The sequence below is a fragment of the Falco punctatus genome (genome assembly GCF_963210335.1).
Source record: "Falco punctatus genome assembly, chromosome: 9".
In the NCBI taxonomy this organism is placed as follows: domain Eukaryota; kingdom Metazoa; phylum Chordata; class Aves; order Falconiformes; family Falconidae; genus Falco; species Falco punctatus.
The window spans coordinates 40,350,385-40,365,070 of record NC_137589.1 but is presented as its reverse complement, the minus strand read 5'-3'; the positions used below and the strand labels follow the sequence as shown (position 1 = coordinate 40,365,070).

Sequence of the window (14,686 nt, the reverse complement as noted above, 5' to 3'; positions counted from 1 at the left end):
CAATAGCAAACTACAGGTCTGGAGTAGCAAATAATTAATAGAAAACCAGGGAAAAGCTGTCTTGGTCAGAAAGAAAATTCAATTTAAGAAAACTGGAGTAGTAATTTCAGTATTTTGGAAGAAAAGGGGCAGTCTTTAAGGCAGGTGTCAGAGGAATAAAGAGCACATGCCAAGGCCTGCTCTGACAAGGACAAAAATAATTTGGCAACTTCAATGCAACTGAGGCCTGTCAATTTAGGCCCAGTATCTTTTAACCTGCTGAAATCATCAGTTTTTCACTTGGTTTTCATTGTCGAGGGCAACAAACAAAGTCCAGAGATCCTTGGAATGACTGTCCATTTTTTCAGACAGCATCTGCCATCACATAAACTGACTACAGGATCAGCAAAACGAGGAGACAACCGGGCTGTCTGCGTGATCATCTGTTTTCCTCCCCACATGTCAAGTAACTGCAGCCTCATGAAACTCTCATTATCAGGAGTATCTGTACTGAACACACAGGAATGTGGTGCAGAGGGTAACACAGAGGACATTTTAAAATATATGAACTACTGAAGTTAGAAGAGGTTGGGTTTCCCCCCCCTCCTGACAGGAAAGGGGGATGCTTTCCTTTTGAAAATGAAATGAGTTGTTGGTGGGAAATTTAATAAATAAATAAGAGTTCAAGAGGAGCATGCTACCCAATGGAGTTTTAAATCTTCTGTAATTTTTCTCCAAGGGAGTGTATACACTAGCACTATATTGAGCATAAGCACCTAAGGTCAGCCCTAACAACATATGTTAAAGATGACTCCTAAACGCTGCTCTCTTGAGACACACACACACTCCCTTCTGCTGCTGAGCGAGCGCTTAGGTAAACTCTCTCTCTCCATCCATAAGGAGTAATTTGAAACCATAAGGAGTAACTCATCCAACCAGACAAAGAAAGCTGGAATTGCACACAAGTACAAGTGCCTGCTGACATATTAATTCCTTTGTTACGCAGCTGCTGTCTTTCTTTAGGAGGTGGCCATATGGCAGACACCACCATTCACCAAGGGCTTGGTGCACGAAGCCACTGAGGAAACGTCAGCGGATAAGGAGGGGTTGTCCCCAGTAGCAGCCAGCACCATGGAACCTGTAGAGCCCACTCCCCTCCCTCCAGTGAAGCATCGCGCAAGGCAGCTGGGTGTGGGTAGCAATGCTAAGAAAGCTGGACCTGAAAGGACATGGGCAACAGCCCAAATTCAGCTAGGCAGGCTGAAGCACGTGGGCTCAGTGACAAGGGGACCAACTGACCCACAGCAAATGGCAGAGGTATCACCAAGGGCATCAAAGGGGAAACAGATTTCATCCGCCGGGGTAGCTTTGGTCCGACCATACCCTCGCTGACTTCCTTGTCCAGAGCTGACACCTTCCCCATCACCTGGATGGCCTTCGCTCATGGGGCACTCCTGGGGCCCAGGCAAGGAACATCTGTACAGCTGAGCTGACCATTTTCAGAGGGCAGAAACGGAGCAAGTAACAAAGCCAGACAGAGACCGAGGTAGGGCAAGAATAAAAAGGAGCCCTAGGTTTCCCCTTCCATGTCTGCAGATGAAGGGACACAGTTTGCCTGAACACAACCAACTTCCCTGGAGCTACACTGAATAACAATAATTAAGGTTTGACCCAAAATTTCCTAGACGATACAGAAAAACAAGGGCGGAGATGGGACCCTATTTTACAATGTGCTTCCCCCTCATTTCCACCCCCATAACTGTAGCTAGTAGCAGAGGCCCTATATTTGATTTATAAAGAAATCGAGGAAACAGCCAGCTAAACCACTAACTTAACTGTAAAGGCAGCATGACTTGTCATTATTGTTTTCCTCCCCACATTCAGTTCATTAAAATACACTCAATCCCTACCGTATGTTTGGTACTCAGCAGCCCCTCACAAGAGTTACTTTACATCTTGTACACAGGTCCGATTAACACCTCAGGGCATAATATTCACATATTACCTTTCTCACAAGACACCACTATTCCTCTTTGTTTTATATGCAACAAGGGCTACAGAGGCATACTATGTAATCACTACTGCTTTACCAGCTCAGTCTCAGAAGGGAGCAGCATACCTCACGCAAATCACAAATCACAAGGAAATACAACCTGCTATGATAAGTAGAAACCAATCTCCCCTTGCCCTCCCCGCACACAGTGTTGTGTGTAAAATGAAAGATCTCATTTAGAGTGGAACAACTCCAAACCAGTAATTTGGTACGAGCCTGCTAGGGCAGACCCTAAGCCCTGATGTCATTCTTTCCATGGGTTTAATAGCTCACCCCATTAAAAATATTCCAGCACTGCATTTAGAAGCTTCACATTTTTGTTTAGAAAAGATCAAATATGGTTATGCTGAGACCCCTGCCAGCAGACAGAGTCGCTCAGCAGAGAGGGTCTCCTTTGCTCAGAGAGGTGGTCTTAGCTGCATCCCTCAACTCGTGGTTTCACAAGCAAAACCTTGCACAACCTTTCCACATCGTAGTGGCAGACAGGTGCCCACCTCCTGCATGAGGGACAGGGACCACCCAAAGGATTGTAAATTCTTGCTTCCCCTCCAGACAGCATGTCTATCATTTGTCAGCCACATCTGCTCTCCAGCAGCCCATGCTCAAGGCAACAAAGAAGATGCTTTTAGTCCTCAAGCCAAATCCTGGGTTTCAGCAAACTGAAGTCTAATGCAACTCTGTAGCTAAAAAGCATCCATTCCTGTACCTGCTTTACTATTTTGAGAGCTGTGCTATGAGCACTGGCCTACACAAACTGAGAACCTAGAGATGGTGCTGCTATTCACCGCTCAGCCTTTACGACTGCTAACAAAAAGTGCACTCCTACTATTACTGTTTTTATGCCTTTTTTGAGGTATGCCGTTTTTGATAGTAGGACCATAACTGCACCTAACACATTTGGTTTCTACAGGAAGCAAAACCTGAGATATACTTAACTTTTTGTAGCTCTGACACTTCCCATTTGGCACATATTCTGTAATCCCAGATGACTGTCTGTCTACCTGCAAAAATTTAGGCTAAATAGCTTGCCTGTAATTTGCCTTCATAATCTTAGAAGCTTATAAATTAGTATTTTCTATCATCAAACATCAAATTTCCCGAAACACTAGCTTTCTACCTCCTCAGTGATACAAATACTGTATTTAAGGCACTTATTAAATGTCACCAATTACATGGACACATGCTGGTCAAAGTGCGCTGCTATATGATTACAAGCATAAAACCCTGGAAAGAGAAACTATAAGCTAGCAATAGTGCTTCATTCTCCCGGTCTGCTTCCCAAGTGTTTTCCAAAAGGAGACATGTCACTGTTACACTGTACTACATGGAAAACATGGGGCACTATTAGGATATTTTTAACATGAACACAAATCTTGCACAGAGGAAATTTTTTATAGCTTGCTAGCTCAGTCTCATATGATGTACCTGGTTTGTCACCAAGCATTTACTTGCCCTTGGGCAACAACAGACAAGCTCAAGGATGGCCTAGTCTCCACAATCAATCAGATCTCTATTAAAGAAACAAAGGCAAATATATCAAAATACATACTGTAAGGGACGCATTCATACTGCACTTCCAGGTACTTGTATGTCCCAGGGCAAGGGTCTGGAAACACATCAGGGCCAGCAACAACTGCACATTGGGTCCGATTACTGCATCTGAAAAACAAGAAAAAAGGGAGTCAGAAAACAGTCCAGACAGAAGGACAGGTCAAGAGGTTGAGCAGCAGCCCCCACAGTGTCAACAGGAGTGAACACGCAGAAGCCAGGACTTCAGCATCAGCTGGGGAAGCTCGACAGAGAGCGTGTAAAGGCTGATGGCAAACGCTGATGTCTTCATCAGCTTATCGCCAGAAGCGAAGACATATGGTGGCACAACCCCTTTCCCTCCAAGCAGTTCTTACAACACTAGGAATTATTTTTTTAAAACGGAACTGAGAGGATGGTTTAAAACAAATAACAATAAATAAAACCAAATAGTTACAGATATGTGGTCCTCTAAATCTTGAAACACAAACTCCATCACAGTGATTTCAACTAACCTTAAATACCAGCATTCCCACGAAACAAAACGCAAAGACTAAACCGACAACACTTGTGGCAAAAATAATCATTGTATATTTTATAGCAGGCATAATAAATACATTTTACAACGTATTTATAAAGTGTTCCCACAAAAACAGTCATCTCAAATAATGTTTAATACAAAGACTAGAAACAGCAACCTTTGAGGGAAAAAAATAATCACCCAATAAGGTGTCTAAAACCAGATTAATTTTAAGTGGATTTTTAATTGTCAAGTAGTTTTTCACACAGAGCCAACACACATCAGTTATAAATGGCCAAGTTTTAGTTACGCATTCTGCCCAGCATGGATGCACCTACTGAGACAATGTATTTTTTCCAGAAGCAAACCTTGTTCTCACTAAAGAACTTGCCATACAAGTGCACAGAGAAGGAAGCGACCCTGTCCGCTGCAGCAAGCATCTTTCAGGTTACGATTATGCACGCACACAGGTTGGGCTTTGCGAGATGCTTTCTCTGTGGCACATATGACTCACATCCATGGGTGACTGATTTTAGCATGTGTGGAATGCCAAATTACTTAGTTTACAGCAGTTTTACAGAGAAGAATCCTCAGCTTGTTTGTTGGGGGGGGGGGTGTGTGTGTGGTGTATGTGTGTGAAGAGAGAGAAGTATAGTTAGCATTTGATTTTTATGCTTTTGCACGACAAAGAGACCTCCTAAGGGCTAGTTCATTGCATTTACTTTCTCTGCGATGCTGCATCCTCTGATGTGACATAAGACCCCTGACACTCCTGCTCTTCTAGCAGAAGCTGTGACATCCAGCACAGAACTCATTTAGGTCTGCAGTGGAAATGCTTCATGTTTACCTGAGGCTACAGTTTGTCATCCTTAATGCAGATTTTATTTGAGCCCATAAATTAAAATTGATTCATTAGTGACTGCCTTAAGCTCCATACTTTCTTTAATTTTATGGAAAGATTAATAAGAGCTGATACGCTTGCTCATCAGGCTGTTTTGCTGGATAACACACAATCCAGAGGGCTGGGTTGTTCTCTTTTTTCCTAGCTGAAAGATGACAGTTATCACAGCAACTGACTAGGTTTATTATACACACAGAAAAACAGTTTAATTAACAGAACAGGGTAACTATGTTGTCCTCACCCTTGCTACTCACACTTAGGTGGCTTGGCTGGGATATCACAGGTAGACTAGACCATGCAAGCGGGCAGTCTTCCAGGAGAGGCTTTGAACATCATCCAAACCTTCACTTTCAACAAAAATCGTTTACTGGGCTCAATGTGCCTTTCAAAAAGCAATTGCACTGGCCTAATCAATAGTCTCTCTGGCTGTAGCGACATTCCTGGCCACGTTATATAGAAGAGCAGCAATGGATCAAAGAGACATTTCAAAAGCATGAGTGAGGATCAAAAATTGCAAGGAACTGGATGTGGGGGGAGGAACAGACATTTAGGGTTCATCTGCGTGTTTTTTCTTTCTTTCTATCTGTAAGTGTTTGGTTTGAATCACCACTTGACCAAGCGTTTCCTTGTGGTCAAAAACCAGAAGTGAAAACACGCAACCCAGAAAGCTCCAGGTTCATAACCAGTATTTCAAAACTTGGTTTGGAAGTCAAAAGTCGTGAACACCAGCTTTAACCTCTCCAAATGCACACTGCCTTCTGAGATATCACCAAAGAGAGTAAAAAACACCATGATACAAGAGGTCAAGTTGGGAATGCAGAGTGGTGGTATGGGCTTTTCCCCCTAACTCTAGGCAGTCCTGAAGCCCCCTTGCACATCCCTGGGGACTGGGGGATGGTAAAGCACTGTGCCTACCAAGCACAGAAACTTCAATAGCAGGCAAAATCAAATCAACAGTATCACCTTACGGGGGTAAACAACAGAAAAGCAGGTGAAAAAGTCCTAAATAAAAGCTCAAATAGTATGCCATGTCACCTCACACAATTTGCAAAAAAGGGCTCATACAAAACACCCCACCAAAACCAGAGAAACTCAGCCTCCTCTCTTTTTCACAGCCATTTCCTATGGGCAGCAGTCCAGAGTCTAGACTTAGCATTTTTAGTTTCCTTTTATCACCCCAGGGTGAAACACGCAGGCTCCCATTCTAACACGCTAAGAGATGAGGGCAATATGGACTTAAAACCTTAGGGAAAAACCCTAATAACTGTTTAACCAACTACTACTGTCAGACATCAGTCTATGAAAATTTTAAGCAGAGAAAGAGGTAAAAAAAACTCATCATTAAAGCTCTGGTCACTGTGCTTTTGCTCAAACTTTTTCTTCATTTTCACAACAGCTTCCTGGTCCCTTCAGGTTTTTTTTTATTTCTTTCCCAACAGATTAAAGGCCCGGGTGGCACTATGTGACACACAAGAACTGACACAGAAAAGGAGATGTTTAAAAGAAGATGCATCTGTAGACTTGAAAACACAGGGGTGGGCGGTGGGGAAATATAATCTTGCTTTACTGCATTCCCAGCAAATCAGCCCATGAGCTCTTCTTTGTGAATTATGGGATTATACAATGAACCCTGGGATTTCTTGGTGCTTGGGTTTTAGTAATACTTGCTCCAAACTCCTGCAAGTTGCGAAGCTCGCTGCTGGGTATTGACCTTTCCAGCCAATACAACAAGAATCCCTTGTTTTAATTATGGGTTGTTTTTCCTTTTCTTTTTTCCCTCCTTTCTTGAAGGAAGATCTTCACTAACTACTGGAGTTACAATTCGCAGTAAGAACCAGTGCTGCATCGGTTCATAAAACTGTCTCTTCTGTAGATCGATTGCAGGAATACTACCCGAGTCCCTTAGCTGTATGCTAGAAACAGCAGCTCTACATCTTGCCAGACTCCCCTCCAAAACAGGGCAGAAACTGTTTGCATCATTGGCTCTAGCATAACTGTACTCCAAAAAACTACAGTCACCTTTTTTACAGCCATCAATACCTCTTTTACTGTCTTTTGGCAAGCAGTATATTAGTTTATATAAATATATTTCCAACACTGATTCATCAGCTCCTTCAGATGAAACTACTTCCCTTGCCCCTGCATTACCCTCACGGCACAACTTTCCCAAGCGAACCCTGGTGTCTTGGAATATATTCTCATTCTCCATATGCTCCGACACCAAGAAAACAAGAGAGCTGTGGGAGAAATCTGTGAATTTGGGGGAACAAATACACAATTTTATGCCTGTTAAAAAAGTAGCTTCAATTTTATGAGTTTGTACCATATTTTAAGGCAAATGTTCTGGAGACACAGAAGAATTAAAGGAGCCCCTCAAGTGGTTTTAGTTCCCTTTATTGCCATTTATCATTAAATCTGACAAGAAATTTAACACCATCCTGTTGTTTGGGGTTGGTTTGTTTTATCTGGAAATCCTTATTTCTAACTGTAATCGCTCCTCTCTGTTGCTCCCTGAAGTGCGAGGTGGGCACATGAAGATACAGCTTGCTTCTCGGAGACCCTGCATGTCTCAGGCCACCTCCATAACTGGTGCTGGGATTCGTGGACACTTTGCCGGGACCAAGAGCATCCACACAGCTCTTCAGAAATAACTCACCACGCTGCCACAGCATTCAGGCTAGCAAGGCAAAAAGCCTGCTGCATCTTCCATTTCGCAAGACATGGAAACTGTGACTTGCCAGTGCCCAGGTTTCCTTTGAAAATGCTTATGTTGGTGCAAAGGGCAATGAAAAGGCCAGTACGTCACATCCACTTGCCAAGGTGCAGATGCCTACCAAAACCAACGAAGAGATCAGAAACCAAAGCATAACCCGAGATCTGTATTTTCACCCCGACTTGAAAGACTGATGGAAATATATATTCCTGTAGCTCAGGAAAAGAGAATAACTCAAAACCCTCCTAAAAATCAGTCTGAGATACTCAGCAGTCTTTAAGAACCCAGCATCTCATAAACAGAAGTTCACATTATTCACTTATATGTTTTGGCGAGGAAAAATTACCCCCTGGGAAAATTATAAATTGTCCCAGTCATAAGAAAAAAAAAAAAAAAGAGAGAGAAAAAGAAAGAAAGAAGAAGAAAGAAAGGGGGTTTCTTTTTGCCTTCTTTCTAGCTACATGTATTCCCACCACTTATTAATGTACCTGTTCTGTCTTTCAGATGTGGAAAAGTATTTATCCTAGAAGAGAAGTGTCAATCCAGTGTAACACAGACACTGTAACAGAAAGCATGGATTATTTTTTCAGAACTTCTCCCAGTTCCCGTGGAAAATGACTTTCAAGAGTTTTAATGTGAAACAGTAATAATAATTCATGTGGCATTTGTTTTGCATTTATAGCAGTGGGACTGAAGGAAGCATTTGAGTTCAGAAGCAGCTGCAGGGCTCAATGCTGCTTGCAACTCCCAGTTCAGACTTAAAAAAAAACAAAAACAAACAAACAAACAAAAAAACCAACGAAAAAAAAACCCCACCACTAAAACTTCATTTCCCTTCAGCAAACTCCCATTCCTTCTCCCTGGCAACAGTTTTATGATTTTTAAGTGACAAGGTCGTTTTGTGATAGTGAGATAGGAACACTTTAAGACATAAACAGCTCCTTACTCCTGCTCCAATATCTTTGCTTTCTTCCAATGCTGACATTTCTGATATATTTACCAAGAGAAAAAAAAAAAAAAAACAAAAAAAAAACAAAGAAAGAAACAATAATAGTTTGGCAGGTGATGTTTATTTTAGGCCTTTCCACAAACGTTAATAGCACACACATGTTGACAGCATCAGGCTAGATATGTCTGTGGTGATATGTTTGCCAGAAGAAAAATGCCTTTCAGCATTAATCATTGCAGGTGCAATGCCAGTAAGAAGACAAGAAAAACCGGTGCCAAAACCATGGGGGCAGGCAGCCATCATACTAGGGTCAGCAGGAGTAGAGCAACCAAAAATCCGTGCAGAAGTCCACAACAAGCCTAGAGGCCCAAGCATCCATTTCAGCCCAACACACCCTCTTTCTCCTCACCCTTATACTCTAGAGACAAGCACTTCTGAGGTGGAGCAAGGCTTTCTGCGACACCAGGGCGGGGAGCTCCTGCAAACAGGGCGTACTGGAAAACGCTACAAATGGGGAAGTCACCCACTCCCTCTGAATTCACAAGCAGATGGTCAGAGTCCAGGGCTAGGCTCTTAAATACCCTGAGGATCAGAAAATTTCAGGCTACACGTCTGTGAACTTGGACTTGTACGGAGAGCACTGTGCTGCCATTTCCATCCCTTGCTGCTGCTGCTGACAAACCCTGCTCAGAGCTGGCGCTACCCTCCACCTACAGCAACCTCTAACAAGGGTTTCTTAATGCCCACATGTGCAGACCGAGCTGCCTCACCTGCCTTCATGAGCACCAGTCACCAAAAGCAAAGATACTCTTTCCCTCTGCCCTCAACTGAAACACTTACTTTACACAGATGTTATTTTATTTTTTTTCTGCAATGACAGACACGGCAGCCATCGTGTGCCTAGGCACACTACTATAGCCAAGACATCAGTACCTAAGCCTCTTTCTCAAGGTCTATTATACTTCTCTAATGGTTTTACAGTAAGAGACAGACTTAATTCATTATCCTTCATGGTAACGCTGCAAGGCATCCTTTTTCCATCTCTGGAACACGAAAATCTCTTCTCTGGATGACTGCTTTAAGAAAGAGGCTGTCACAGCAAATAAGTCAGCCTGGAGTGTGTTCTCCCTTGTCAATATGTGATATTTCCAAATCAGCCCTTTAGGAAGGGCCAAGGAAAAAAAAATAAAAATGCCCTGGAGAAAGTAAACAGGAAGAAAAGAGAAATTTCACTTGTAAGTGGAGTTAATGTGATGCCTTGCAAATAAGAAGAAAAAAAGCAAGCAGAGAAGGAAGGCAGTGGAAGGTGGAGAGGGGAGAACAGAACCGCAAGCCCCAAGAAAAGCCTTTGGTTCACCACATTTGCTTTCAATAACGCAGTACACAAGAGCAAACCTAAATCTTCACCTGTTTAGCTTCCAGAAACAATGAATTCCTCAACAGAATCTTTTTTCTGCCTCTGCAAAACCTTAAAAGCAAAGGATCTAATGACAGGGAGATGAAAATCCAGTCTCTCTAATGTTTTCTTCATTATGAATGGGCCTTTTTATTGACCTTTCAGAGCACGGAGAAGCTGGCTTTCCAACCTCTGCTGCGATATAATTATCTGCAGTGTTTAATGCTAGTACAGGTGATTCCCACTACATACCGCATTTTGTTGTTTTGTTGATGAGTTTTAATTATCTATCCAGGTGCTAGAGCTGTCAGATGGGCCGCTGCTTATGTGATCAAACTAATACAAGGAGAGGCAAAGCACACTAACTGCAGCCTCACCAAGTGCCTTTGTGGAGATATGCCAATGAGATACATTTAAACTGCTGTGTTTATTGTAAAATATTATTATGTTTGATGAGAAAAAATAGTCCTCTTTCTATAGCCTCAAACAATTTTGTTCCTCTGATTATTATTCTACGTTGAGAAAAGCAAAACTGAGGAAAAACAAACCACCAAAACCACAGCCAGCCAAACAGCAGAAAATTCCTGCAGAGCCAAACCGAATCAGAGTTGTAAAGGTCACCAATGGGATTACTTTCATATATTATGGAGAGCCTGGGAGCAAGACGGAAAGCAGGTACTGGAAAGAATTTAAATATTAGTTTTACATAAGGGAAAAAAAAGTAATTATGCTGTTTCAACTCATTGATAAGGCCCTTAAAATTTAACAAGAGCATTAAACAGCAAATTCATAAGATTTTACAGATTTAATGGCAATTTGGGGCACCCCTTTAAATGGTGCATCTGCTCCCCTGCCAGGGACTCCCCAGCTTAGGAATCTGAGGTCTCGGACAGGACTTGCCAGTAGGCGTGCTGCCTCATCATCACCCTCCAAGGAGGGTCTCCCCCAAGCAATGAAAGGTTTGTCCTCTGTGCTTCATCATGTAATGCCTCACATTTTATAGTTTCCTTGGATTTCTTTCTGTCCCATCTCTTTGTGATTAACGGAGTGAGAAGGGGAGATGAAACCCCCAAAGGCAATGAACGTGTAACCCAACAGGAAAACCTGCCAAGAACCCATGTACTAATGCGCCTGGCTACAGCATCCCTGCAGCAAAGGCAACCTGAATGCAAGGCTAGCGAAAGAAACATTCCATGTTAGCGCAAGAACAACAAAGCAATATACCCAATTCTGTCCAAGCCATTGGGTATATTTTGACAAAAGCTTTGGGTCACCATGGAAACCAGATCTGCACTGAGCACGTCTGAAGCAGTCACAGTGCTGCATCAGCTGCAAGTAGCTGAGGTTCCAAGCAAGGGCAGGTTTGCAATATAGAGACTAATGTCTTTCATTGGATGCTGGTCTGTAGGGCTGAAAACCAAACTAGGCAAGCCTTAAGGCTGTAAAGTACATCTTTTAAAGGACTACATCTGCCTTTTTACAGGTATTCTACTTCTTCCAACTCCATAAACTTCTGTAGCACACTAATAAAAATCCACTTTACAAAACACTGACAGGATATCTGGAGAGGAGAGTAAACACCTGAAGTAAACCAACCAATAAAAGGCTCATCAGTTTAGCCAGAGTTAACACTACTTAAAATAACTGCGAACAGAAAGCAATTTGGCTTTTAGTTTGGATTATGAGTTCAAATTAAATGCTAGATGAGGTCAAGGCTGAATTTCAGCTGGTGTTCCACATTACTTTGTCTTCACTGCCACTTTAACAAGAGTCATTGCAAGTTAAAGCCCATTTTTTCTTCTTTAGTACAGCTACCGAGAGCTAGGATAGCCAGGGGAACTGGCAAAGGATTATATTCTCTAGAACAGCTCTGAAGTGCTTTCAGACCCTCAGTCTACTATTGCCTACCTATCCACTGAGTCGGCAGCACAGGGAGCCCATGCCATGCTGCACACCAAGGTGCTGCAGCCGTGTAGCAGCACAAAGGTGTGAACTTGGCGCTCAGCACTGGCAAAGCAAAAAGCAAATCTGAATGTGAGCACGTAGAAGCCTTTTAAAAATACTAACAAAAGATATTTTTTTAAAAAAAGATAATTCTGTCCTGTTGTTAAAGCAAAATCCAGTATTACTCCCACCGCATCCCCCTTCAGTAACTGTCAAGTTTTCTTGAAGGACAAGGAATTACACAGCCTGTAATAACCACAGTGCTGCCGTTTACTGTCACCACCCAATGCCCCTGTCCCAACCACCGACTGATTCCTGCAAAAGGAAAAACTGAGATTGGAGAGTATTGTCTGTAAAAGGGCTAAAGTAATCTGTATTCATGGGTTGGTAGGTTTAATGTATTAGCCTTTCACCTCTGCGAACAGGGTTAAAGAAGGGGTTTGGGCCAAAATAATTTGTACTGCTCTCCATCTCAAATTCGACATAATAATTGAATGACTCAATGAAACAAAAATGAATGCATCCAAACAGCACAGGAGGTCGAAGCTGGGCCAACTCCCTGATGAACTTAGGAGTGAACCGAAGGCAGCCATGCAGCACTGTTTCTAAAACCCAGAGCAACCTCTCCCTTCATCACTCTCGCCGATGACATGATACCAAGGTGATTTTTAAGTACAGGTCCATCGATTTTAGTTAAGAAACAATCATCCCTCAGCCTCTTGATGGGGGGGGGGCGGGGGGGGGGGGGGGGCGCGGGGGGAAGCTTCGCAACCGAGTCAGATTTAGGATCAGCATGTGACAGGTTATGCCTTTAGCATCATTGCTGAATCAGTTCAGACAAAAAGGTAATACTGCCAAGTAAAACAAACAGCCTGCCAGGGTTGTATGCTGTTAATACAGCATCTGTTTATGGTGCCTGATTTTGTATAGCACCTTGTGCAAAGGAGTCTTGGCCCCTGTCTGTCTGAGGCATTAAATCAGTACAAACATTAATCAGAAACAAACCAAACTTTCTCAAAAAATAATCCTGAAATGAGCTAAATATGTTTTTGATATTCAAAAGCCTGTGGTGGGTTTTTTGTTGGGGTTTTTTGGTGGGTTTTTTTTCCCCAACGTAGCCAACTCTGCCTCTCTGATCTTCAGCCCAAAGCTTGAATATAGGCAGCCTGCACTTTGATTCTAAGCTCAAGAGAAAGCACAGCCTCACAAAACCTTCATGTGCTTCCCAGCCCGGCACTGCCCAACCCAAGCATACACAAAAGCAAATGGTAGGGCGGGTGGGGGGGCAGGAAGCCTATTCTTAAATATATTACTGGAAACGTCCATTGTGAAATTCCTCAAAATGTCTACTAAACACAGCCCTGAACTTTCTGTGGCTGCATGCAGCAACATGGAGGGGCTGGAGGGATGCATTTTTGAGAACACCTGTCCAGCAGCTCCCCTTGAGGCTTTCTCATGCTGTGCTCAGCACTGAGCTGGGGAAAGTCAGGGATCAGACTCTGCTGCCTGCCCTCCCACCACCCCATTCCCTCCTCGCTTCTTCTTCCAGGGGTAGTTTTCAGCAGATCTATCTATGTAACTATCTCAGTTTTCAGCTATATACACCCACCAGCTCTTTTCCTGCTCCACCCTATCTGGTCACCATCCTGAAAGGGACACGACTTGCTCATTACATATCTTATCTGCCTTTAAAATACATGATTAAAATACATACAGATTTAGCTAAAAAGACTATGCTGGAAAAAAGTTCTGAACACCTGTGGGACAACAACTGGCACGAACCGAGCAACTGGGCTTCTGCAAAACTTCAAGTCTTTTTTGTGAGATGCAGAAACTACTTTGTTAGTGGAGGATTGACAATTTCATGCTACAGAGCCTGCCTAATGCTGTACTCACGGAATTAAACTCGCTGTATGCAAGGACGTTTCCTTTGAGGAAGCTAAACTCAAAGACCAAGTTTCCTGGAAAGGCTATGCCTCCCACTGGAGCTGAATTTTTCCAGAGCTTGGTTCTCGGAGGAACTACAAAAAGGCGCAGCTGCTGAGCATGGCCAGGGACTCCTGTGTTCTCATGGACAGCAGTGAAGCTGCTGGCTATTAAGCATTTTTCAGGCAGCAGGCTGTGTCATGGAGTGCGTAACCGCTTTAGTAATTCAACCCAGACAGCTCTGCAGAAAAAAAACCCTGCCTGCCTGGGATTTCACAAGAGCCTTAGGTGGAGCAGAAACTGGGAAATCCACATTCCAGAGCATGGAGCATTTCTCCAGCAAGTCAACTTTAAAATCTGTGACTGATGCTGCTCAGACATACTAGCTGAAGTCCAGGGAGGTGGATGAAAGGGTAAAGATGCAGAATAAATTCATCAGATGTCTCCATAAATCATTTCTATAGTTCACATGTGTTCTCTGCCTTTCATTACTTACATTTCTAAAGCCACTGGGTGCCTTGGTGCAGTAGATCTAATAAAAAGGAAGATAAAGTTTAACATCCCTTTTTGAAACATTTTAAAATGATGTAGCTTTCTTCTGAATGTTAATGGCAAGCATTACAAGAAACATACTGTCTCAAAACAATTCACTGGGGCTGGGAACGAAAGCAGAGTCCCACTGCAGCCTGGAAATTCACAGTCCTCATCTCCACTCCCCCACCTGGTAGAAAAGATCTTATTTCTGATCCTAATGTTTTGGCAGTCTTAAGTTTGTCAC

General features: G+C 42.9%; 1 protein-coding gene across 1 annotated transcript in view; it reads right to left on the bottom strand.

Moving 5' to 3' along the window:
* LOC308069074 (uncharacterized protein) overlaps window positions 1–14,686 on the bottom strand; it is an 80,539-nt gene that overhangs the window by 38,241 nt on the left and 27,612 nt on the right. The window contains exon 2 of the mRNA XM_080400820.1: window positions 3,582–3,691. The gene's annotated coding sequence lies outside the window, so the exon portion shown is untranslated. The remainder of the gene's footprint in view (window positions 1–3,581; window positions 3,692–14,686) is intronic.